The sequence below is a fragment of the Schistocerca americana genome, chromosome 2 (assembly GCF_021461395.2).
Source record: "Schistocerca americana isolate TAMUIC-IGC-003095 chromosome 2, iqSchAmer2.1, whole genome shotgun sequence".
Classification (NCBI taxonomy): domain Eukaryota; kingdom Metazoa; phylum Arthropoda; class Insecta; order Orthoptera; family Acrididae; genus Schistocerca; species Schistocerca americana.
The window spans coordinates 293,180,282-293,200,338 of NC_060120.1; the positions used below are offsets into that span (position 1 = coordinate 293,180,282).

General features: G+C 53.2%; 32 non-coding genes across 32 annotated transcripts; 7 read left to right on the forward strand and 25 right to left on the reverse strand.

Moving 5' to 3' along the window:
• The first annotated feature begins 203 nt into the window (after positions 1 to 203).
• Positions 204 to 275, forward strand: Trnag-ucc. The gene has a single exon. It is a non-coding gene; the product is annotated as a tRNA-Gly (tRNA).
• A 610-nt stretch (positions 276 to 885) lies between these two features.
• On the reverse strand, positions 886 to 959 carry Trnai-aau. The gene has a single exon. It is a non-coding gene; the product is annotated as a tRNA-Ile (tRNA).
• Positions 960 to 1,157: 198 nt separating this feature from the next.
• On the reverse strand, positions 1,158 to 1,229 carry Trnae-uuc. Its single transcript has one exon. It is a non-coding gene; the product is annotated as a tRNA-Glu (tRNA).
• Positions 1,230 to 1,534: 305 nt separating this feature from the next.
• On the reverse strand, positions 1,535 to 1,607 carry Trnam-cau. Its single transcript has one exon. It is a non-coding gene; the product is annotated as a tRNA-Met (tRNA).
• Positions 1,608 to 7,879: 6,272 nt separating this feature from the next.
• Positions 7,880 to 7,951, forward strand: Trnag-ucc. The gene has a single exon. It is a non-coding gene; the product is annotated as a tRNA-Gly (tRNA).
• A 610-nt stretch (positions 7,952 to 8,561) lies between these two features.
• Positions 8,562 to 8,635, reverse strand: Trnai-aau. The gene has a single exon. It is a non-coding gene; the product is annotated as a tRNA-Ile (tRNA).
• A 198-nt stretch (positions 8,636 to 8,833) lies between these two features.
• Trnae-uuc lies at positions 8,834 to 8,905 on the reverse strand. The gene has a single exon. It is a non-coding gene; the product is annotated as a tRNA-Glu (tRNA).
• Positions 8,906 to 9,210: 305 nt separating this feature from the next.
• On the reverse strand, positions 9,211 to 9,283 carry Trnam-cau. Its single transcript has one exon. It is a non-coding gene; the product is annotated as a tRNA-Met (tRNA).
• Positions 9,284 to 9,664: 381 nt separating this feature from the next.
• Trnag-gcc lies at positions 9,665 to 9,735 on the reverse strand. Its single transcript has one exon. It is a non-coding gene; the product is annotated as a tRNA-Gly (tRNA).
• Positions 9,736 to 10,077: 342 nt separating this feature from the next.
• Trnag-ucc lies at positions 10,078 to 10,149 on the forward strand. Its single transcript has one exon. It is a non-coding gene; the product is annotated as a tRNA-Gly (tRNA).
• Positions 10,150 to 10,759: 610 nt separating this feature from the next.
• Positions 10,760 to 10,833, reverse strand: Trnai-aau. The gene has a single exon. It is a non-coding gene; the product is annotated as a tRNA-Ile (tRNA).
• Positions 10,834 to 11,031: 198 nt separating this feature from the next.
• Trnae-uuc lies at positions 11,032 to 11,103 on the reverse strand. The gene has a single exon. It is a non-coding gene; the product is annotated as a tRNA-Glu (tRNA).
• Positions 11,104 to 11,408: 305 nt separating this feature from the next.
• Trnam-cau lies at positions 11,409 to 11,481 on the reverse strand. The gene has a single exon. It is a non-coding gene; the product is annotated as a tRNA-Met (tRNA).
• A 381-nt stretch (positions 11,482 to 11,862) lies between these two features.
• On the reverse strand, positions 11,863 to 11,933 carry Trnag-gcc. Its single transcript has one exon. It is a non-coding gene; the product is annotated as a tRNA-Gly (tRNA).
• Positions 11,934 to 12,275: 342 nt separating this feature from the next.
• Trnag-ucc lies at positions 12,276 to 12,347 on the forward strand. Its single transcript has one exon. It is a non-coding gene; the product is annotated as a tRNA-Gly (tRNA).
• Positions 12,348 to 12,957: 610 nt separating this feature from the next.
• Trnai-aau lies at positions 12,958 to 13,031 on the reverse strand. Its single transcript has one exon. It is a non-coding gene; the product is annotated as a tRNA-Ile (tRNA).
• A 198-nt stretch (positions 13,032 to 13,229) lies between these two features.
• Trnae-uuc lies at positions 13,230 to 13,301 on the reverse strand. Its single transcript has one exon. It is a non-coding gene; the product is annotated as a tRNA-Glu (tRNA).
• Positions 13,302 to 13,606: 305 nt separating this feature from the next.
• Positions 13,607 to 13,679, reverse strand: Trnam-cau. The gene has a single exon. It is a non-coding gene; the product is annotated as a tRNA-Met (tRNA).
• Positions 13,680 to 14,060: 381 nt separating this feature from the next.
• Trnag-gcc lies at positions 14,061 to 14,131 on the reverse strand. The gene has a single exon. It is a non-coding gene; the product is annotated as a tRNA-Gly (tRNA).
• A 342-nt stretch (positions 14,132 to 14,473) lies between these two features.
• Positions 14,474 to 14,545, forward strand: Trnag-ucc. The gene has a single exon. It is a non-coding gene; the product is annotated as a tRNA-Gly (tRNA).
• Positions 14,546 to 15,155: 610 nt separating this feature from the next.
• Trnai-aau lies at positions 15,156 to 15,229 on the reverse strand. The gene has a single exon. It is a non-coding gene; the product is annotated as a tRNA-Ile (tRNA).
• A 198-nt stretch (positions 15,230 to 15,427) lies between these two features.
• On the reverse strand, positions 15,428 to 15,499 carry Trnae-uuc. The gene has a single exon. It is a non-coding gene; the product is annotated as a tRNA-Glu (tRNA).
• Positions 15,500 to 15,804: 305 nt separating this feature from the next.
• Positions 15,805 to 15,877, reverse strand: Trnam-cau. The gene has a single exon. It is a non-coding gene; the product is annotated as a tRNA-Met (tRNA).
• Positions 15,878 to 16,258: 381 nt separating this feature from the next.
• Trnag-gcc lies at positions 16,259 to 16,329 on the reverse strand. Its single transcript has one exon. It is a non-coding gene; the product is annotated as a tRNA-Gly (tRNA).
• Positions 16,330 to 16,671: 342 nt separating this feature from the next.
• Positions 16,672 to 16,743, forward strand: Trnag-ucc. The gene has a single exon. It is a non-coding gene; the product is annotated as a tRNA-Gly (tRNA).
• Positions 16,744 to 17,353: 610 nt separating this feature from the next.
• Trnai-aau lies at positions 17,354 to 17,427 on the reverse strand. The gene has a single exon. It is a non-coding gene; the product is annotated as a tRNA-Ile (tRNA).
• A 198-nt stretch (positions 17,428 to 17,625) lies between these two features.
• Trnae-uuc lies at positions 17,626 to 17,697 on the reverse strand. Its single transcript has one exon. It is a non-coding gene; the product is annotated as a tRNA-Glu (tRNA).
• Positions 17,698 to 18,002: 305 nt separating this feature from the next.
• On the reverse strand, positions 18,003 to 18,075 carry Trnam-cau. The gene has a single exon. It is a non-coding gene; the product is annotated as a tRNA-Met (tRNA).
• A 381-nt stretch (positions 18,076 to 18,456) lies between these two features.
• Trnag-gcc lies at positions 18,457 to 18,527 on the reverse strand. The gene has a single exon. It is a non-coding gene; the product is annotated as a tRNA-Gly (tRNA).
• A 342-nt stretch (positions 18,528 to 18,869) lies between these two features.
• On the forward strand, positions 18,870 to 18,941 carry Trnag-ucc. Its single transcript has one exon. It is a non-coding gene; the product is annotated as a tRNA-Gly (tRNA).
• A 610-nt stretch (positions 18,942 to 19,551) lies between these two features.
• Trnai-aau lies at positions 19,552 to 19,625 on the reverse strand. Its single transcript has one exon. It is a non-coding gene; the product is annotated as a tRNA-Ile (tRNA).
• Positions 19,626 to 19,823: 198 nt separating this feature from the next.
• Trnae-uuc lies at positions 19,824 to 19,895 on the reverse strand. The gene has a single exon. It is a non-coding gene; the product is annotated as a tRNA-Glu (tRNA).
• Between the last annotated feature and the right edge of the window lie 162 nt (positions 19,896 to 20,057).

A 20,057-nucleotide genomic window follows, 5' to 3' on the forward strand; every position in this document is an offset into this window, starting at 1 on the left:
AGAACGCGGTCCTCTGCGTACTCTTGCGTCGCCGGCGCCCAACTCTTGCCAAAGGATGCGAAATGTGCGCGGATACGCTGTCCGAATGCGTCTGGATGTGCTCCCCTAGCCTGCCTCGAAATGCGCCTGCCAGGTACGATCACCTTCGGCCGCTGCCGACTGGCGGGAAGCCGACACAGCGCGGACGCGCGGCGCTCGCTTGTGCGGTGGTGGTGTAATGGTCAGCATAGTTGCCTTCCAAGCAGTTGATCCGGGTTCGATTCCCGGCCACCGCAGCAGGCTTTTAATTTCGCGTATGAGTACTTTTGCCACGCGCTCTTAAATTATTGTTTTTTCGCGCTCTTACTCGCTGCATACCAGCCCTTAGTGTGTCTCGACTTGTCTCGTGTCTCGACTTGTCTCGACTTTGCTCAGCTGACGCGAGAGCTGACGCTCTCAAATCGGCCTTTATCAAAACGACAAGCACGAGAAACGACTGAGAGAGGTAAGGAGAGGCGAGGCGATGGACACACAGCACGCCCCCTTCATTTCACGGTGGCGTCTCCCTGACCGAATCGGGCTGTAGCTCCGAAAACAAAGGAGAAACAAAAATAGGAAGTAAAAGTGCAAATAGTGCCCTGTGTTCCCATGCGCTCACCCGCCCAAGTACTGACAAGGGCCAAAGTTGTTACGCATCGGCAATCGGACATTTTCTTTCATTTTCTCTTTATCGGTTGAGAACCAGTGTATTCAAGATATTATGGCCATTGCCGAGTGAATGCTGTAGCGCTTCCCGACGAGTCGGGTTCGGATCCTCTGTCAACTTCCACGCAGGGTGATGATCTTTTGGTCATCACACTCGCCAGCTGAAATCGGCGCTGCCTTTTCGTAGTAGTAAAAGAGTAGTGGCCCGTGGGGGAATCGAACCCACGACCTTCGCGTTATTAGCACGACGCTCTAACCAACTGAGCTAACGGGCCTCGGCAGATGCAGTTGCTCAGCCCTACGCTGGAAACAGGTGGCATGAAGCCATACACCATTTCTATGGTCGTCGTGTGTCTGCTTCCCTAGTCTATATTCTGCTGACGGTCACGAAACAGTAGCTATATTGCGAGCAGGACGGCAAACGGCTGCTCGGACAGCTCAAACTTGCCACGATTCGTGTGGAAAAAATTCCGTTCCGGTACCGGGAATCGAACCCGGGCCTCCTGGGTGAAAGCCAGGTATCCTAGCCACTAGACCACACCGGATGTGGACGTTTCGTTCGACCGTTCGTACGGTCGCTTGTCGCATTTCGTGTCGAGTGCCGCGTCGGCGCCCCTCTCTCTTTGCGAGCATCTTTGCACATACTGACTGGCAAGGCGCGCACCTCAAACGTCGCAGAGCAATGCTTTTGGCTTCATGCTCTGCTGGGAGAAGAGGAAAAGGGAAGCTGTAAGTAGCAATAACAGGAAGTAAACATTTTCCCGCTGAAGCGTTGAAACGTTGTGGATAACAAACAAGAAATACGTTGGCGCCCTAGCAACAGCACCACCATCAGTCACAGAAAATTAAATGCCCCGGGTGAGGATCGAACTCACGACCTTAAGATTATGAGACTTACGCGCTGCCTACTGCGCTACCGAGGCACGGGTGCACCGCTTGTCCTGGAAACTGGGTAAATACCGTACCCAATATTAGACGTAGAGACACTGTACTTCCTGGATAACGTGTTCTGTTGCTACACGTGCACTGCCGGCCCAGTTGATTGCGGTGCTGCTGCAGCTGTTGCAACGATAGGCAGCACTCCTTGTCGTTAAAGTTCAGAGCCTCGGAGGCACCCGGACCCAGCAACTTGTGAGGCCAGGCCGACGCTAGTCTGTAGAACATGATGCGAGCGTCCTAGTGGGGACCCGCGAGTGCTGCGTTCTCGGTCCTTCTCAAGGGAAATCCAGCTACACATTCTTGTGGATCGTGCATCTCAAGCGCTCAAGCGACGCGGCAGCATCATCGCGGGAAAAGCAAAATGATGCATCGGCCGGGAATCGAACCCGGGCCGCCCGCGTGGCAGGCGAGCATTCTACCACTTTTTTTTTTTTTTTTTTTTTTTTTTTTTTTTTTTTTTTTTTTTTTTTTTTTTTTTTTTTTTTTTTTACTTTTACAACACAGTAAAACAGCATGCATCTTTTGCAGAACTGGAAAAACTCGACCGTGACAGGATTCGAACCTGCAATCTTCGGATCCGCAGTCCGACGCCTTATCCATTTTTTTTTTATTTTATTTGTTTTTTATTTTTATTTTTTTGGTTCGTTCCTTATCGTTTTTCGTTTGTTTTGACAAATTTTCCAAATGATATTTTTTTTTTTTTGTTCCTTAATCTTTAATCTCTTAGTTCGTTGGATTGTGGTTAGTCGTTTGTCTTCTGTCCATCTTCGTTGTTCGTTTTCTTTCTTCGGGTTTGCATTTTTGTTGATTCAAATACACCAAATTATGTATATTGTCGGAAGAACTGCTACTGGGAAGGAAAAATTCGTGAAATTCAGACGTTGTCATATGCATCATACCCAGGAGACAAATGAGTGTCTTCGCAGAGAGTATATCCTTCGACTGTAGTACAGGGATGACGAATTGTTGTAACAGATGTCCCACTTGGCCATGTTCTATGGCATCCCAAGGACGACGTGAAGAAAATGTTGAAATGTTGACTGATACCGGGGACCATATTGGCTGGTTGTGCGCCAGTGTTGTGTTGAGAGATAGACTTGAAAATCTAAGACATTAGGGGCACTGCCGGACAGAATATAGTTGATAAAATGTCCCACGAGCCATAGGTAACTGTTATGTTTGGCAGCTGGGAAAAGTCGGAAATCTGGGCGCAGAATGTCGTGGATCTGAATCGCATGAGGCGCAGTCCGGTTAAGCACAGCGAGTTTTTTGCGCGTCCAGTTCCAGATGTGCACTTGGTCCTTGCAGACAAACAGATGAGCAATAGTCGCCACCACGTGGCACAAGCCGCAGTAGGGACTCGGTGCAAGATTAATCCTGTGTCGCTTTTCTTGCGTCGGTACAGTTTCAGTGACCACGTCATACCATTTGGAGCGAACATCTGTCGGAAGTGTCGGATTATGAATGTTAGTCCAAACGAGGGACCAATTGCAAGCCGGATACTTCTTTTCCAAGGGGCCAGGCAGTGACGGCCGAAGTAAGTGGCGGTACAGTTGAACTGTCGGCTTCTTGAAAAGCTCGTCGTCGAGATAGCTACTTTCTAGATAATACAGTGCTATATGCTGAAAGTGTGGGCTGACGCGGCCAATGTCCACAGGCGGAGATAAGTTGCGAGGGCGGAACAGCTGATAGAGCCGCTTCGTGACGGTGTCTTCGCTGGCGGTGAGTATACGCCATGAGCGTTTCAGATACAGAGCCAAGGCGTGAATGCCGGGGTTTTTCAAGCCGAGGCCTCCCATATCGCATGGCAAAGCTGTCGTAGTGAAGGAAACCTTAAAAATATTGAGCTTCCAGACGTACCAGGCGGCCGCCGCTAGAAGTGATCTTGCTACTGTGGTTGGCATGGGTAGGACGGCGGCAACAAACTGTAATTTGGAGAGGGCATAAGAATTGACGAAAAAGGCTCGCTGCAAACGATCGAGGTGTCGCATATTTTGGTCACGCAGGAGTGCTTTTATCGCCTGAATTTTGGGTATCCAATTTTTGTGAGACATGTCCAGTGGCCGGGCCGTGACGTAGAGACCAAGGTGTTTTCTAGTCTGTACACAGGGCAGCCAAGCGTCGCCCGTGAGCGGTCGTTCCTGACCAAGCGTTAAGACGGCGGATTTATTGACGTTTAACATTGCACCACTATCGCTTTGGAATTCCTCAAGAATGCACTTCGCTGCGGTGACATCGTGAACATCATTAAGGAGCACGCTGACATCGTCGGCGTATGCTTGGACCACAGACTTGACACCATAAAACTGGAATCCAGGTAGGCTATGATGTAGGCGGCGCAACAAGGGTTCCATGAGGATCGCATAAAGCGTCGTTGAGAGAGGGCAGCCTTGCTTGATACCCCGTGAGAGCTGGATGTACTCCGTCAATGTATTGTTGATCAGGAACCGTGTACGTGTACCACTGATACAGTTGTTGATGAGGTGGATAAAATTAAGACTGAAGCCCATTGTTTCCATCACGCTACTGAGATAACGATAGTCAGCCCGATCGTAAGCCTTGTCAAAGTCGAGGAATGCTATGGCCATTGGAGTGCGGGTGTCCCAGGTGAGGGAGACTAGATCCCGATACAGCGCCAAAATGGTGGACAGTGAGCGGCCACGGATCGCACTCATTTGGTATGGTCCCAGAAGATCGGGTAACAGCTGCTGTAATCGGGCATTGAGGGCGCGCGTCAGAAGTTTAAAGTCCGCATTAAGCAAAGTAATGGGCCGCAGATCTTTGGTGGTGGTCGGCGTCGGCGTCTTAGGTAGTAAAACAGTTAACCCCTCTGTGAAGGCTTGGGGCAGAGCAATCCCACGTAGTATTTCATTGTACATCTCCGTGAGTCCGTCCCCTAATATAGACCAATATTTGACGTAAAACTCGACAGGGAGCCCGTCCGTGCCCGGAGATTTATTTCGTGGTGCGGCAAGCAGGGCAACCTTTAGTTCTTCGGTGGTAAAGGGAGCGAGCAAGTCCCGATTGTGGTCGTCGGTAATGCGGTACGGTGGGTGTCCAGAGTGATACCATTCTCGCACTTTCTCATGTGGTACACCCGCACGGGTGTAAAGTGCGGCAAAGTGGTGGGCAACATGGTTTTTGATGTCGCGTTGTTGGGTATAAAAGGCACCGTCGGCATCTTGCAACTTATGAATAAGTTTCCTGCGCGCCGCATGTAATTGTTGGACGATATGGTGAACAGACGTCTGCTGTTGCGGTAAGTTGGTGAAATCACGTGCACGAATCTGGTGGCCGATAGCGTTCCGTCCCATTAACGATGTAATTTTCGCTTGGAGTCTGCGTACGTGCGTGATGTTATTAGGCACCTGATGATAATCCCGGTACAATTCTCGCAGGGCGCAGAAATAGAATTCAGTGATTTCCTGCTCACCGCGCGCGCGAATCCTGGCGTGGTGTTTGAGGCAAGTAATGAGTTTCCTCTTTGCATAAAGCGTCCACCAATCAATCCACGTGGGGTACGTGGGCCTGCGTGATGTTACGGAATGCCAAACCGACCGTATCTCACGCTCTAAAGTGGCGTCTTGTAAGAGGCGACAGTTGAGGTGCCATCGTCCGAAGCCTCTGTAAACCTTCTGCGGTGAGTGATTAAAGACGGTGTGGTAAGCGATATGGTCACTGAAATTAACGGGCCAATATTCGCAAGTTCCCACGTCGGCTAAAAGACCGCGGTGCACATAGATGCGATCTAACCTGCTGGAAGACGTCGGCGTAAAGTGAGTAAAGGCAACATCATCTGGGTGTAAGGTCTCCCACGTGTCGACTAACTGCAATTCTGTGACCAGTGTCAGCAGTTCCTGACTGAAGTTAAAATTCGGCGTTTGATCGGAGCGGCGCAAAACGCAGTTAAAGTCACCACCCATAATAATACGCAGACGCAAGTCGGTGATTAAAGGCGCTATCTCTCCAGTATAAAACTCCTTCCTCGCCGCTCGCGCGCTGGAACCGGAAGGAGCGTACACATTAAGAAGGAGTACATCATGGAACTGGGCGGCAATGCCCCGTCCTGTAGGTAACATGGACAAACAAGAACATTCAATGCCTTCCCGATACAGAATGATGGTACCGGCCTCCGTTCCTATATTCACAATGGCGTCATAACCGGGGACGTCGGCTAGGAGTGGAGTCATTGCTTCCTGTACGAACAGAATATCTATATCAGCGGCCCGTAAATACTGTCGAAGGCTGTGGATTTTTGCTTGAGAGACAATGCGGTTTACATTCATAGTAGAAATCTTATAGGATTGTCGTGAACGGAGCGATATGGGACGACTGGTCATCGGCAGATGGAAACAGGTAAGATTTTTCTCCCTTCAGCAGTCGTCCGCTTCGGAGGTCGAATAAGTCTAGACGTCGCCGTCCGTGGAAGCTGCATTGCGCCGGGGCGTAGGCAGCGTATCATCAGTTGCCATCGGTTCGTCACGGTCGGGAGTGCCGGACATATCTTCAGTGTCATCCGCCCAATTGACAACAGACACAGCCGTTGTCGCGCCTGCTGTGGCGGTTCCGGAACCGCATTGCGGGTCTTCACCCTGCGCATCCGGCACTTGGTCCGTCCGCGGTGGTGCACAAGTCTCTGCCCTCCCCGTGTCAAGGTTGGAGACATCATCGGCAATAGTCATGGGTGAGGCCAACGACGGAAGACAATCGTCGGTCCCCGAAGTGTCATGGTAGATCATGCGGCCTGCTTGTTTGGCCTTTTCACGCAAGAGGGGCGCCGATTGGGCTGCCTCAGGACGAGCGATCCGACGTTTCTTGTGTTTTTTCGGGGAGGACCTACCGACGGAGACTTCCGCATTCTCTAAAGGAAGAGGAAGAGTCCCTGTCTCTTGCCGTCTGTCAACATCGGTAGTAGCAGCCTCTACGCCGTCGACCCGAGCTGCCTCACGTGAGGCGTCACGGGGCACCGCGGCTAGTAATCCAGTGGCCGGCAAAGCTTCCTGAGTGGTAGATATTTCCATAGGTACATCTCCGTCATTCGTAATATCGGCCACACGAAGGCCCACGTCCACAGCCGGCGCCGTGGGTGTATTAGCACGAACCGCCGCTACATAAGTAGTCGGTAATATTGTCGGTTGCGTGGGAGTGGCTAGTTCACCCGCAGGCAGCTGTGTTACACGTCGTTGGATGCACTGTGCTCGGACGTGGCCTGTGGAATTACAGCCGGAACATGTACGGGGCTGTCCCTCATACATGATTATCGCCCTATAGCCACAAATCGTTAGGTAGGATGGAATATGCCGTTGCAATTCGATCTTAATTTGCCGCACACCATTCAAGACAGGGTACCTATGGAACGAGGCCCACTTTTCGGCAATGTTACTGATAATTTTGCCGTAGGACTTAAGGGAAGCATTAATTTGTTCGGCCGTGATTTCAAAAGGCAACTCGAAAATTCTGACGGTGCGAATACCAAGACCAGCGTGGACAACAGTCACCTCACCCACATTCCCGTCACTGTGTCGAAATTTATAAGTACCGCCACATGACTCGATGATTTTGTCGCACAATTCTGGGTCACGCAATTTGATATAAACCGTGCTACTAACAATAGACAAATGGATACCAATGATATCGGTGGGGGGTAATTTTACGTCTTCATCAAGAAATCGTTCGACTTCGTAATACTTCGGTCGAGAGAAACTGCCATCAAACATAAACTTCAAAGTATCTTTTCGCTCTGGATGATCCATGTTAGGTTCTAGTCGTTAACAACAAGATGTAATGCGCGCCGCAACGGCCCTCGACTCACCACGTGCCGCACCGCAAGCCGCAGCTGAGCACGTAAACAACGCTCCAGGCACGTCCGACTGGCACGACGGCCGCGCCTCGACTGCCACTGAACCACCGATGCTGGGTCCAGCGGTAACTTGACGCTGCTTCCCGAGCAGATGTCTCAAGGGAAAGTGGGACTGCCGTCAAGCGCCGTAGCATTCTGTGGGAAAGATGCTGCAGACGCTGAATCCTGCACTGCACTGCTTAAAAATGCCGCCAGAACGCGGTCCTCTGCGTACTCTTGCGTCGCCGGCGCCCAACTCTTGCCAAAGGATGCGAAATGTGCGCGGATACGCTGTCCGAATGCGTCTGGATGTGCTCCCCTAGCCTGCCTCGAAATGCGCCTGCCAGGTACGATCACCTTCGGCCGCTGCCGACTGGCGGGAAGCCGACACAGCGCGGACGCGCGGCGCTCGCTTGTGCGGTGGTGGTGTAATGGTCAGCATAGTTGCCTTCCAAGCAGTTGATCCGGGTTCGATTCCCGGCCACCGCAGCAGGCTTTTAATTTCGCGTATGAGTACTTTTGCCACGCGCTCTTAAATTATTGTTTTTTCGCGCTCTTACTCGCTGCATACCAGCCCTTAGTGTGTCTCGACTTGTCTCGTGTCTCGACTTGTCTCGACTTTGCTCAGCTGACGCGAGAGCTGACGCTCTCAAATCGGCCTTTATCAAAACGACAAGCACGAGAAACGACTGAGAGAGGTAAGGAGAGGCGAGGCGATGGACACACAGCACGCCCCCTTCATTTCACGGTGGCGTCTCCCTGACCGAATCGGGCTGTAGCTCCGAAAACAAAGGAGAAACAAAAATAGGAAGTAAAAGTGCAAATAGTGCCCTGTGTTCCCATGCGCTCACCCGCCCAAGTACTGACAAGGGCCAAAGTTGTTACGCATCGGCAATCGGACATTTTCTTTCATTTTCTCTTTATCGGTTGAGAACCAGTGTATTCAAGATATTATGGCCATTGCCGAGTGAATGCTGTAGCGCTTCCCGACGAGTCGGGTTCGGATCCTCTGTCAACTTCCACGCAGGGTGATGATCTTTTGGTCATCACACTCGCCAGCTGAAATCGGCGCTGCCTTTTCGTAGTAGTAAAAGAGTAGTGGCCCGTGGGGGGATCGAACCCACGACCTTCGCGTTATTAGCACGACGCTCTAACCAACTGAGCTAACGGGCCTCGGCAGATGCAGTTGCTCAGCCCTACGCTGGAAACAGGTGGCATGAAGCCATACACCATTTCTATGGTCGTCGTGTGTCTGCTTCCCTAGTCTATATTCTGCTGACGGTCACGAAACAGTAGCTATATTGCGAGCAGGACGGCAAACGGCTGCTCGGACAGCTCAAACTTGCCACGATTCGTGTGGAAAAAATTCCGTTCCGGTACCGGGAATCGAACCCGGGCCTCCTGGGTGAAAGCCAGGTATCCTAGCCACTAGACCACACCGGATGTGGACGTTTCGTTCGACCGTTCGTACGGTCGCTTGTCGCATTTCGTGTCGAGTGCCGCGTCGGCGCCCCTCTCTCTTTGCGAGCATCTTTGCACATACTGACTGGCAAGGCGCGCACCTCAAACGTCGCAGAGCAATGCTTTTGGCTTCATGCTCTGCTGGGAGAAGAGGAAAAGGGAAGCTGTAAGTAGCAATAACAGGAAGTAAACATTTTCCCGCTGAAGCGTTGAAACGTTGTGGATAACAAACAAGAAATACGTTGGCGCCCTAGCAACAGCACCACCATCAGTCACAGAAAATTAAATGCCCCGGGTGAGGATCGAACTCACGACCTTAAGATTATGAGACTTACGCGCTGCCTACTGCGCTACCGAGGCACGGGTGCACCGCTTGTCCTGGAAACTGGGTAAATACCGTACCCAATATTAGACGTAGAGACACTGTACTTCCTGGATAACGTGTTCTGTTGCTACACGTGCACTGCCGGCCCAGTTGATTGCGGTGCTGCTGCAGCTGTTGCAACGATAGGCAGCACTCCTTGTCGTTAAAGTTCAGAGCCTCGGAGGCACCCGGACCCAGCAACTTGTGAGGCCAGGCCGACGCTAGTCTGTAGAACATGATGCGAGCGTCCTAGTGGGGACCCGCGAGTGCTGCGTTCTCGGTCCTTCTCAAGGGAAATCCAGCTACACATTCTTGTGGATCGTGCATCTCAAGCGCTCAAGCGACGCGGCAGCATCATCGCGGGAAAAGCAAAATGATGCATCGGCCGGGAATCGAACCCGGGCCGCCCGCGTGGCAGGCGAGCATTCTACCACTGAACCACCGATGCTGGGTCCAGCGGTAACTTGACGCTGCTTCCCGAGCAGATGTCTCAAGGGAAAGTGGGACTGCCGTCAAGCGCCGTAGCATTCTGTGGGAAAGATGCTGCAGACGCTGAATCCTGCACTGCACTGCTTAAAAATGCCGCCAGAACGCGGTCCTCTGCGTACTCTTGCGTCGCCGGCGCCCAACTCTTGCCAAAGGATGCGAAATGTGCGCGGATACGCTGTCCGAATGCGTCTGGATGTGCTCCCCTAGCCTGCCTCGAAATGCGCCTGCCAGGTACGATCACCTTCGGCCGCTGCCGACTGGCGGGAAGCCGACACAGCGCGGACGCGCGGCGCTCGCTTGTGCGGTGGTGGTGTAATGGTCAGCATAGTTGCCTTCCAAGCAGTTGATCCGGGTTCGATTCCCGGCCACCGCAGCAGGCTTTTAATTTCGCGTATGAGTACTTTTGCCACGCGCTCTTAAATTATTGTTTTTTCGCGCTCTTACTCGCTGCATACCAGCCCTTAGTGTGTCTCGACTTGTCTCGTGTCTCGACTTGTCTCGACTTTGCTCAGCTGACGCGAGAGCTGACGCTCTCAAATCGGCCTTTATCAAAACGACAAGCACGAGAAACGACTGAGAGAGGTAAGGAGAGGCGAGGCGATGGACACACAGCACGCCCCCTTCATTTCACGGTGGCGTCTCCCTGACCGAATCGGGCTGTAGCTCCGAAAACAAAGGAGAAACAAAAATAGGAAGTAAAAGTGCAAATAGTGCCCTGTGTTCCCATGCGCTCACCCGCCCAAGTACTGACAAGGGCCAAAGTTGTTACGCATCGGCAATCGGACATTTTCTTTCATTTTCTCTTTATCGGTTGAGAACCAGTGTATTCAAGATATTATGGCCATTGCCGAGTGAATGCTGTAGCGCTTCCCGACGAGTCGGGTTCGGATCCTCTGTCAACTTCCACGCAGGGTGATGATCTTTTGGTCATCACACTCGCCAGCTGAAATCGGCGCTGCCTTTTCGTAGTAGTAAAAGAGTAGTGGCCCGTGGGGGGATCGAACCCACGACCTTCGCGTTATTAGCACGACGCTCTAACCAACTGAGCTAACGGGCCTCGGCAGATGCAGTTGCTCAGCCCTACGCTGGAAACAGGTGGCATGAAGCCATACACCATTTCTATGGTCGTCGTGTGTCTGCTTCCCTAGTCTATATTCTGCTGACGGTCACGAAACAGTAGCTATATTGCGAGCAGGACGGCAAACGGCTGCTCGGACAGCTCAAACTTGCCACGATTCGTGTGGAAAAAATTCCGTTCCGGTACCGGGAATCGAACCCGGGCCTCCTGGGTGAAAGCCAGGTATCCTAGCCACTAGACCACACCGGATGTGGACGTTTCGTTCGACCGTTCGTACGGTCGCTTGTCGCATTTCGTGTCGAGTGCCGCGTCGGCGCCCCTCTCTCTTTGCGAGCATCTTTGCACATACTGACTGGCAAGGCGCGCACCTCAAACGTCGCAGAGCAATGCTTTTGGCTTCATGCTCTGCTGGGAGAAGAGGAAAAGGGAAGCTGTAAGTAGCAATAACAGGAAGTAAACATTTTCCCGCTGAAGCGTTGAAACGTTGTGGACAACAAACAAGAAATACGTTGGCGCCCTAGCAACAGCACCACCATCAGTCACAGAAAATTAAATGCCCCGGGTGAGGATCGAACTCACGACCTTAAGATTATGAGACTTACGCGCTGCCTACTGCGCTACCGAGGCACGGGTGCACCGCTTGTCCTGGAAACTGGGTAAATACCGTACCCAATATTAGACGTAGAGACACTGTACTTCCTGGATAACGTGTTCTGTTGCTACACGTGCACTGCCGGCCCAGTTGATTGCGGTGCTGCTGCAGCTGTTGCAACGATAGGCAGCACTCCTTGTCGTTAAAGTTCAGAGCCTCGGAGGCACCCGGACCCAGCAACTTGTGAGGCCAGGCCGACGCTAGTCTGTAGAACATGATGCGAGCGTCCTAGTGGGGACCCGCGAGTGCTGCGTTCTCGGTCCTTCTCAAGGGAAATCCAGCTACACATTCTTGTGGATCGTGCATCTCAAGCGCTCAAGCGACGCGGCAGCATCATCGCGGGAAAAGCAAAATGATGCATCGGCCGGGAATCGAACCCGGGCCGCCCGCGTGGCAGGCGAGCATTCTACCACTGAACCACCGATGCTGGGTCCAGCGGTAACTTGACGCTGCTTCCCGAGCAGATGTCTCAAGGGAAAGTGGGACTGCCGTCAAGCGCCGTAGCATTCTGTGGGAAAGATGCTGCAGACGCTGAATCCTGCACTGCACTGCTTAAAAATGCCGCCAGAACGCGGTCCTCTGCGTACTCTTGCGTCGCCGGCGCCCAACTCTTGCCAAAGGATGCGAAATGTGCGCGGATACGCTGTCCGAATGCGTCTGGATGTGCTCCCCTAGCCTGCCTCGAAATGCGCCTGCCAGGTACGATCACCTTCGGCCGCTGCCGACTGGCGGGAAGCCGACACAGCGCGGACGCGCGGCGCTCGCTTGTGCGGTGGTGGTGTAATGGTCAGCATAGTTGCCTTCCAAGCAGTTGATCCGGGTTCGATTCCCGGCCACCGCAGCAGGCTTTTAATTTCGCGTATGAGTACTTTTGCCACGCGCTCTTAAATTATTGTTTTTTCGCGCTCTTACTCGCTGCATACCAGCCCTTAGTGTGTCTCGACTTGTCTCGTGTCTCGACTTGTCTCGACTTTGCTCAGCTGACGCGAGAGCTGACGCTCTCAAATCGGCCTTTATCAAAACGACAAGCACGAGAAACGACTGAGAGAGGTAAGGAGAGGCGAGGCGATGGACACACAGCACGCCCCCTTCATTTCACGGTGGCGTCTCCCTGACCGAATCGGGCTGTAGCTCCGAAAACAAAGGAGAAACAAAAATAGGAAGTAAAAGTGCAAATAGTGCCCTGTGTTCCCATGCGCTCACCCGCCCAAGTACTGACAAGGGCCAAAGTTGTTACGCATCGGCAATCGGACATTTTCTTTCATTTTCTCTTTATCGGTTGAGAACCAGTGTATTCAAGATATTATGGCCATTGCCGAGTGAATGCTGTAGCGCTTCCCGACGAGTCGGGTTCGGATCCTCTGTCAACTTCCACGCAGGGTGATGATCTTTTGGTCATCACACTCGCCAGCTGAAATCGGCGCTGCCTTTTCGTAGTAGTAAAAGAGTAGTGGCCCGTGGGGGGATCGAACCCACGACCTTCGCGTTATTAGCACGACGCTCTAACCAACTGAGCTAACGGGCCTCGGCAGATGCAGTTGCTCAGCCCTACGCTGGAAACAGGTGGCATGAAGCCATACACCATTTCTATGGTCGTCGTGTGTCTGCTTCCCTAGTCTATATTCTGCTGACGGTCACGAAACAGTAGCTATATTGCGAGCAGGACGGCAAACGGCTGCTCGGACAGCTCAAACTTGCCACGATTCGTGTGGAAAAAATTCCGTTCCGGTACCGGGAATCGAACCCGGGCCTCCTGGGTGAAAGCCAGGTATCCTAGCCACTAGACCACACCGGATGTGGACGTTTCGTTCGACCGTTCGTACGGTCGCTTGTCGCATTTCGTGTCGAGTGCCGCGTCGGCGCCCCTCTCTCTTTGCGAGCATCTTTGCACATACTGACTGGCAAGGCGCGCACCTCAAACGTCGCAGAGCAATGCTTTTGGCTTCATGCTCTGCTGGGAGAAGAGGAAAAGGGAAGCTGTAAGTAGCAATAACAGGAAGTAAACATTTTCCCGCTGAAGCGTTGAAACGTTGTGGATAACAAACAAGAAATACGTTGGCGCCCTAGCAACAGCACCACCATCAGTCACAGAAAATTAAATGCCCCGGGTGAGGATCGAACTCACGACCTTAAGATTATGAGACTTACGCGCTGCCTACTGCGCTACCGAGGCACGGGTGCACCGCTTGTCCTGGAAACTGGGTAAATACCGTACCCAATATTAGACGTAGAGACACTGTACTTCCTGGATAACGTGTTCTGTTGCTACACGTGCACTGCCGGCCCAGTTGATTGCGGTGCTGCTGCAGCTGTTGCAACGATAGGCAGCACTCCTTGTCGTTAAAGTTCAGAGCCTCGGAGGCACCCGGACCCAGCAACTTGTGAGGCCAGGCCGACGCTAGTCTGTAGAACATGATGCGAGCGTCCTAGTGGGGACCCGCGAGTGCTGCGTTCTCGGTCCTTCTCAAGGGAAATCCAGCTACACATTCTTGTGGATCGTGCATCTCAAGCGCTCAAGCGACGCGGCAGCATCATCGCGGGAAAAGCAAAATGATGCATCGGCCGGGAATCGAACCCGGGCCGCCCGCGTGGCAGGCGAGCATTCTACCACTGAACCACCGATGCTGGGTCCAGCGGTAACTTGACGCTGCTTCCCGAGCAGATGTCTCAAGGGAAAGTGGGACTGCCGTCAAGCGCCGTAGCATTCTGTGGGAAAGATGCTGCAGACGCTGAATCCTGCACTGCACTGCTTAAAAATGCCGCCAGAACGCGGTCCTCTGCGTACTCTTGCGTCGCCGGCGCCCAACTCTTGCCAAAGGATGCGAAATGTGCGCGGATACGCTGTCCGAATGCGTCTGGATGTGCTCCCCTAGCCTGCCTCGAAATGCGCCTGCCAGGTACGATCACCTTCGGCCGCTGCCGACTGGCGGGAAGCCGACACAGCGCGGACGCGCGGCGCTCGCTTGTGCGGTGGTGGTGTAATGGTCAGCATAGTTGCCTTCCAAGCAGTTGATCCGGGTTCGATTCCCGGCCACCGCAGCAGGCTTTTAATTTCGCGTATGAGTACTTTTGCCACGCGCTCTTAAATTATTGTTTTTTCGCGCTCTTACTCGCTGCATACCAGCCCTTAGTGTGTCTCGACTTGTCTCGTGTCTCGACTTGTCTCGACTTTGCTCAGCTGACGCGAGAGCTGACGCTCTCAAATCGGCCTTTATCAAAACGACAAGCACGAGAAACGACTGAGAGAGGTAAGGAGAGGCGAGGCGATGGACACACAGCACGCCCCCTTCATTTCACGGTGGCGTCTCCCTGACCGAATCGGGCTGTAGCTCCGAAAACAAAGGAGAAACAAAAATAGGAAGTAAAAGTGCAAATAGTGCCCTGTGTTCCCATGCGCTCACCCGCCCAAGTACTGACAAGGGCCAAAGTTGTTACGCATCGGCAATCGGACATTTTCTTTCATTTTCTCTTTATCGGTTGAGAACCAGTGTATTCAAGATATTATGGCCATTGCCGAGTGAATGCTGTAGCGCTTCCCGACGAGTCGGGTTCGGATCCTCTGTCAACTTCCACGCAGGGTGATGATCTTTTGGTCATCACACTCGCCAGCTGAAATCGGCGCTGCCTTTTCGTAGTAGTAAAAGAGTAGTGGCCCGTGGGGGGATCGAACCCACGACCTTCGCGTTATTAGCACGACGCTCTAACCAACTGAGCTAACGGGCCTCGGCAGATGCAGTTGCTCAGCCCTACGCTGGAAACAGGTGGCATGAAGCCATACACCATTTCTATGGTCGTCGTGTGTCTGCTTCCCTAGTCTATATTCTGCTGACGGTCACGAAACAGTAGCTATATTGCGAGCAGGACGGCAAACGGCTGCTCGGACAGCTCAAACTTGCCACGATTCGTGTGGAAAAAATTCCGTTCCGGTACCGGGAATCGAACCCGGGCCTCCTGGGTGAAAGCCAGGTATCCTAGCCACTAGACCACACCGGATGTGGACGTTTCGTTCGACCGTTCGTACGGTCGCTTGTCGCATTTCGTGTCGAGTGCCGCGTCGGCGCCCCTCTCTCTTTGCGAGCATCTTTGCACATACTGACTGGCAAGGCGCGCACCTCAAACGTCGCAGAGCAATGCTTTTGGCTTCATGCTCTGCTGGGAGAAGAGGAAAAGGGAAGCTGTAAGTAGCAATAACAGGAAGTAAACATTTTCCCGCTGAAGCGTTGAAACGTTGTGGATAACAAACAAGAAATACGTTGGCGCCCTAGCAACAGCACCACCATCAGTCACAGAAAATTAAATGCCCCGGGTGAGGATCGAACTCACGACCTTAAGATTATGAGACTTACGCGCTGCCTACTGCGCTACCGAGGCACGGGTGCACCGCTTGTCCTGGAAACTGGGTAAATACCGTACCCAATATTAGACGTAGAGACACTGTACTTCCTGGATAACGTGTTCTGTTGCTACACGTGCACTGCCGGCCCAGTTGATTGCGGTGCTGCTGCAGCTGTTGCAACGATAGGCAGCACTCCTTGTCGTTAAAGTTCAGAGCCTCGGAGGCACCCGGACCCAGCAACTTGTGAGGCCAGGCCGACGCTAGTCTGTAGAACATGATGCGAGCGTCCTAGTGGGGACCCGCGAGTGCTGCGTTCTCGGTCCTTCTCAAGGGAAATCCAGCTACACATTCTTGTGGATCGTGCATCTCAAGCGCTCAAGCGACGCGGCAGCATCATCGCGGGAAAAGCAAAATGATGCATCGGCCGGGAATCGAACCCGGGCCGCCCGCGTGGCAGGCGAGCATTCTACCACTGAACCACCGATGCTGGGTCCAGCGGTAACTTGACGCTGCTTCCCGAGCAGATGTCTCAAGGGAAAGTGGGACTGCCGTCAAGCGCCGTAGCATTCTGTGGGAAAGATGCTGCAGACGCTGAATCCTGCACTGCACTGCTTAAAAATGCCGCCAGAACGCGGTCCTCTGCGTACTCTTGCGTCGCCGGCGCCCAACTCTTGCCAAAGGATGCGAAATGTGCGCGGATACGCTGTCCGAATGCGTCTGGATGTGCTCCCCTAGCCTGCCTCGAAATGCGCCTGCCAGGTACGATCACCTTCGGCCGCTGCCGACTGGCGGGAAGCCGACACAGCGCGGACGCGCGGCGCTCGCTTGTGCGGTGGTGGTGTAATGGTCAGCATAGTTGCCTTCCAAGCAGTTGATCCGGGTTCGATTCCCGGCCACCGCAGCAGGCTTTTAATTTCGCGTATGAGTACTTTTGCCACGCGCTCTTAAATTATTGTTTTTTCGCGCTCTTACTCGCTGCATACCAGCCCTTAGTGTGTCTCGACTTGTCTCGTGTCTCGACTTGTCTCGACTTTGCTCAGCTGACGCGAGAGCTGACGCTCTCAAATCGGCCTTTATCAAAACGACAAGCACGAGAAACGACTGAGAGAGGTAAGGAGAGGCGAGGCGATGGACACACAGCACGCCCCCTTCATTTCACGGTGGCGTCTCCCTGACCGAATCGGGCTGTAGCTCCGAAAACAAAGGAGAAACAAAAATAGGAAGTAAAAGTGCAAATAGTGCCCTGTGTTCCCATGCGCTCACCCGCCCAAGTACTGACAAGGGCCAAAGTTGTTACGCATCGGCAATCGGACATTTTCTTTCATTTTCTCTTTATCGGTTGAGAACCAGTGTATTCAAGATATTATGGCCATTGCCGAGTGAATGCTGTAGCGCTTCCCGACGAGTCGGGTTCGGATCCTCTGTCAACTTCCACGCAGGGTGATGATCTTTTGGTCATCACACTCGCCAGCTGAAATCGGCGCTGCCTTTTCGTAGTAGTAAAAGAGTAGTGGCCCGTGGGGGGATCGAACCCACGACCTTCGCGTTATTAGCACGACGCTCTAACCAACTGAGCTAACGGGCCTCGGCAGATGCAGTTGCTCAGCCCTACGCTGGAAACAGGTGGCATGAAGCCATACACCATTTCTATGGTCGTCGTGTGTCTGCTTCCCTAGTCTATATTCTGCTGACGGTCACGAAACAGTAGCTATATTGCGAGCAGGACGGCAAACGGCTGCTCGGACAGCTCAAACTTGCCACGATTCGTGTGGAAAAAATTCCGTTCCGGTACCGGGAATCGAACCCGGGCCTCCTGGGTGAAAGCCAGGTATCCTAGCCACTAGACCACACCGGATGTGGACGTTTCGTTCGACCGTTCGTACGGTCGCTTGTCGCATTTCGTGTCGAGTGCCGCGTCGGCGCCCCTCTCTCTTTGCGAGCATCTTTGCACATACTGACTGGCAAGGCGCGCACCTCAAACGTCGCAGAGCAATGCTTTTGGCTTCATGCTCTGCTGGGAGAAGAGGAAAAGGGAAGCTGTAAGTAGCAATAACAGGAAGTAAACATTTTCCCGCTGAAGCGTTGAAACGTTGTGGATAACAAACAAGAAATACGTTGGCGCCCTAGCAACAGCACCACCATCAGTCACAGAAAATTAAATGCCCCGGGTGAGGATCGAACTCACGACCTTAAGATTATGAGACTTACGCGCTGCCTACTGCGCTACCGAGGCACGGGTGCACCGCTTGTCCTGGAAACTGGGTAAATACCGTACCCAATATTAGACGTAGAGACACTGTACTTCCTGGATAACGTGTTCTGTTGCTACACGTGCACTGCCGGCCCAGTTGATTGCGGTGCTGCTGCAGCTGTTGCAACGATAGGCAGCACTCCTTGTCGTTAAAGTTCAGAGCCTCGGAGGCACCCGGACCCAGCAACTTGTGAGGCCAGGCCGACGCTAGTCTGTAGAACATGATGCGAGCGTCCTAGTGGGGACCCGCGAGTGCTGCGTTCTCGGTCCTTCTCAAGGGAAATCCAGCTACACATTCTTGTGGATCGTGCATCTCAAGCGCTCAAGCGACGCGGCAGCATCATCGCGGGAAAAGCAAAATGATGCATCGGCCGGGAATCGAACCCGGGCCGCCCGCGTGGCAGGCGAGCATTCTACCACTGAACCACCGATGCTGGGTCCAGCGGTAACTTGACGCTGCTTCCCGAGCAGATGTCTCAAGGGAAAGTGGGACTGCCGTCAAGCGCCGTAGCATTCTGTGGGAAAGATGCTGCAGACGCTGAATCCTGCACTGCACTGCTTAAAAATGCCGCCAGAACGCGGTCCTCTGCGTACTCTTGCGTCGCCGGCGCCCAACTCTTGCCAAAGGATGCGAAATGTGCGCGGATACGCTGTCCGAATGCGTCTGGATGTGCTCCCCTAGCCTGCCTCGAAATGCGCCTGCCAGGTACGATCACCTTCGGCCGCTGCCGACTGGCGGGAAGCCGACACAGCGCGGACGCGCGGCGCTCGCTTGTGCGGTGGTGGTGTAATGGTCAGCATAGTTGCCTTCCAAGCAGTTGATCCGGGTTCGATTCCCGGCCACCGCAGCATGCTTTTAATTTCGCGTATGAGTACTTTTGCCACGCGCTCTTAAATTATTGTTTTTTCGCGCTCTTACTCGCTGCATACCAGCCCTTAGTGTGTCTCGACTTGTCTCGTGTCTCGACTTGTCTCGACTTTGCTCAGCTGACGCGAGAGCTGACGCTCTCAAATCGGCCTTTATCAAAACGACAAGCACGAGAAACGACTGAGAGAGGTAAGGAGAGGCGAGGCGATGGACACACAGCACGCCCCCTTCATTTCACGGTGGCGTCTCCCTGACCGAATCGGGCTGTAGCTCCGAAAACAAAGGAGAAACAAAAATAGGAAGTAAAAGTGCAAATAGTGCCCTGTGTTCCCATGCGCTCACCCGCCCAAGTACTGACAAGGGCCAAAGTTGTTACGCATCGGCAATCGGACATTTTCTTTCATTTTCTCTTTATCGGTTGAGAACCAGTGTATTCAAGATATTATGGCCATTGCCGAGTGAATGCTGTAGCGCTTCCCGACGAGTCGGGTTCGGATCCTCTGTCAACTTCCACGCAGGGTGATGATCTTTTGGTCATCACACTCGCCAGCTGAAATCGGCGCTGCCTTTTCGTAGTAGTAAAAGAGTAGTGGCCCGTGGGGGGATCGAACCCACGACCTTCGCGTTATTAGCACGACGCTCTAACCAACTGAGCTAACGGGCGTCGGCAGATGCAGTTGCTCAGCCCTACGCTGGAAACAGGTGGCATGAAGCCATACACCATTTCTATGGTCGTCGTGTGTCTGCTTCCCTAGTCTATATTCTGCTGACGGTCACGAAACAGTAGCTATATTGCGAGCAGGACGGCAAACGGCTGCTCGGACAGCTCAAACTTGCCACGATTCGTGTGGAAAAAATTCCGTTCCGGTACCGGGAATCGAACCCGGGCCTCCTGGGTGAAAGCCAGGTATCCTAGCCACTAGACCACACCGGATGTGGACGTTTCGTTCGACCGTTCGTACGGTCGCTTGTCGCATTTCGTGTCGAGTGCCGCGTCGGCGCCCCTCTCTCTTTGCGAGCATCTTTGCACATACTGACTGGCAAGGCGCGCACCTCAAACGTCGCAGAGCAATGCTTTTGGCTTCATGCTCTGCTG